The sequence below is a fragment of the Octodon degus genome, unplaced genomic scaffold (assembly GCF_000260255.1).
Source record: "Octodon degus isolate 3935 unplaced genomic scaffold, OctDeg1.0 scaffold00180, whole genome shotgun sequence".
Classification (NCBI taxonomy): domain Eukaryota; kingdom Metazoa; phylum Chordata; class Mammalia; order Rodentia; family Octodontidae; genus Octodon; species Octodon degus.
The window spans coordinates 1,309,351-1,312,760 of record NW_004524756.1 but is presented as its reverse complement, the minus strand read 5'-3'; positions in this window follow the sequence as shown (position 1 = coordinate 1,312,760).

The following is a 3,410-nucleotide window of genomic DNA, read 5'->3' as shown; positions in this document are numbered from 1 at the left end:
CCACTGACCTATTTGGCCAGCCCTACAATAATACTTTTTAAATGAAAAAAGGGTTGAGGATGTAGCTCAGTGATAAGGCCTTGGGTTCAATCCCTAGTCCTGTCCTAAAAAAAAAAAAAAAAAAAAAAGTTTGTTAACATGTTAACATCTTAATTATCCAGGCAAAAAGGAATAAAAATTAAAAGATTAGGGAGGAAGAGAAAGGACGAAAGGGGGTAACAAGGGATACCCAGCAGTTTTCAAAAAGCCCCTGTGCTACAATACTTGTACTCACACACACCTACAAGCCACCTGTTGCGCTAACACCTTATTCCTGTGACCGGGCTTTTCTCAGCTCCTGGGTGGAGCAGGTGAGGGCCCCTGAGGTGTCTGTCCTTGAATGGTCCGTGTAAAGCCTCAGGGCCTAGGACCTAGGGCTGGGCTGCACTCAAGGCTTTTAATGAGTGAATGAACGCGTGAAGGAGTGTGAGGACAGAGGCTGCCTGCGTGTATCCTGCGCACCGTGGTCGTGGGTTCCTCCCTCTCCCTGTCACTGTGGAGCATGACCTCCATCCAGCAGCAGGGAAGGCTGGCTGTATTGACATTCTGGCAGCCAAACTGCAAACTGTCCTAGCTCCCTAGCCCGCTCTTTTCCAGAAGATTTAAGCAAAGCATGGTGGAATAGTTTTCTTTAAAACCCACATTGCAAATCAAGGGTGTAACCGAAGTCCAGGGCGAGGCATGCAAGTCTGCAGAGGCTTTGGAAGGTGTGAGTAGTCCCTTACCACCATCCCTGTGTGCAGGGCTGTGTTTGTCTGTTGGCCCTGGCTCCTGCCCTTCCCGCAGCTTCCAGTGAGGCTGCCAGGTCCCAGTGTCCTTTCTGGATGTGCCGCTCCCCTACAGGTGCTGTCTCAGCTGTTCAGCTTGAGTCTTATACAGGGTGGGGCAGGGCTAGAGGTTAAATCCTGGTGTTTTTTGCTTTTTTTTTTCCCCCCGTGACTTTTGGGGGGCATACTGGGAATGGAACTCAGGACCTTGCCCTTGCCAGGTGGGCGCTGTGCTGCTGAGCTATCGCCCCAGCCACCCCTCATAACTTGAGCAACTGTGTTTCCGATGTCTAGACTCTTGCTAGTTTGTTGATCTCTGAAAAGCTGCATTTGTATAGGACACAGGTTAGAAACGGTTTGGGCAGACTCCCCTGAAACCCCGCACTTATTCCAGTTTGGAGACTCTGGGAAGTGGCTGGAGGAAGTCATGCCCAGGGACAGAGAGGAAGGCTTTGCCTCGAGCTGCCTGGATGGTGGTGAGCCCAGAGGTGTGGCGACCTGAAGCTTGCGCCCCCTTGTGGCTCAACGAGATGTAAATTTTTTCAAAGAAAGGGTGGCTGACTAAGGGCTCACTGAGATTTCCCAGGGTGCTTTGCTACCAAAGTCTCAGAAACAACGGGGGCGGGGGGAGGATTAAGGCAAAGGAGGAGGGGCGAACGAAAAGGAAGCAAAAAGAAAAGCAGGTATCTAGTCTTTGAAGCCCAGTGTGTGTGTGTGTGTGTGTGTGTGTGTGTGTGTGTGTGTTACTCGGGATTGAATTTGGGGAGCTCTCAGCTACATACACATCTAGCCCCTTTTTACCTCGAGTCAACGCTTTGCTGACTGGTCCAGCCTGGGCTCCAGCCTGCAGTCCCCTTGCCTCAGCCTCCTGAGTAGCTGGTGGTGTAGGTGTGTGCCTGTACTCCTCTCTAGTCCTTTATCATCTTGCTAAAGCAGCCAGACCAGGCACCTACAGGCCCTCAGGCCTTACCTAGCTACTCCTGAGCTCTCCTGCATGGGGCTGGTAGGTCCTTGTATTGCTGTATTATGGTTAGTTTTTGCTCCCCGTGGCTGGGTGAGTGCTTTCCCGAGTCCTGGGGCCACAGGCGTGTGCACTGCAGTTATTGCGGCCCAGGGCCCCAACGCCCAGATGCAGGCTTGCCCACTCTAGTGAGTGAGTTGGTTGCCCATAACAGCCTGCTCTCACTCTGCCAACCTTCTGCGCTTTCCCATCAAGAGGGGGCAGGTTACCCTTTCCCTTTTGCCTTAATGAGCCCCGGAGAGACCCCGATGAACCGTGGCATCCCCATTTTCTCTCTGGTAGCCCAGTCACCTGGCCATCTGTGTGGTAGCTTCTTCACCATCTAATGAGGGGCACAGGTGATGCTCCAGTGCGTGGGACAAATGACATTTAAGCCATAGGCACAGATGCGCTGCAGAGTGGCTGTTTTGGGTTCAGAGGACATGAGTGCTCCTCCTTTGCTGTGTGGAAATCTCTGAAGTTCTCTGAGGCAGGAACTGGCCAATCTGGGGTCGTGTACCCCAAGGCTGTCTCAGTCACACTGGGGTTTGTTTCACTGTTGTCCTTTGTGGCTGCAATGTGAGGACCACTAACCTAGACGCCATCAAAGCTGCCTGGTGGGAAAGGGTGGGTGGCTGTCAGCTAAGCTGCCACCTCCTGCCACACCCTGCAGCCCAGAGCCTTGTGCCCCTGCTTGGTGGATGGGAACAGGTCCCAGAGGAGGCCGGGATAGCTGGCTGGTCCTCACCCCTGGCAATGAGAGGGGATGGTGTGGGCTACATCAGCAAATGTTGCTGTGGGGATTTCTATGCAGGGCTGGCCCAGGACCTGGTGTGGGGCCCCCGGCTGAGTGTTGGGAGCCTCCAGCCAGACACCAGGGGCCCCTCAGACCCATGGCTGCTCAGCTGTTCAGACCCATGCTCAGGGCCTGGTGACCTGGGCCCAGGCTCTCCTGTCTCTTAGTGCCCAACAAGTTTCTGATTCAGGCTCAGGAGATGCCTGCGGGGTTCACACCAACAACCCTGTCCTAAAACAGTTCATCCACAATGCTATTCAGCTTACTCAGAGAAAGGGACAGACCCATAATACCAGTTCCTTTTGTTGTTACTGAATTGCTAATGTACAGCATGCTGCCTAATTTATGGGCTAACTTGTTGTTTAATGTGTGGTAATCTGGAAATATGGACACCATTCATAGCATTGTCTCTGTGAAAGCGTGTGTTCTGGACCCTGAACATTCAGATGACAAATTCTGTCTCTCTTATTTTTTTTTGTTTTTAGAGAAGTTCTTACTATGTAATTTAGCTGGCCTCAAACTCAAGACAATCCTGCTTCTGCCTCTGGAGTGCTGGCATTGCAGGTGTGCCACCCTGTGGCCACAGGTGCCCTTTTGGGACTTGAATGTTTGTAGAGTACATGTGTCAGGCACATACAGTGCTTGCTAGAGAAGGAGATTTTTTTTTTTTTTTAGAAAGAGATTTAATACGAGATCTACAACAACAGAAAGATTTACAAGATTGCGCCCAGTGGCGGCCAAGGGTCGGGTGCAGACAAGCGCAGAGGGTCCGTCTGCGTGCTGCAGGCTGAAGGAGCAGGTGGCCAAA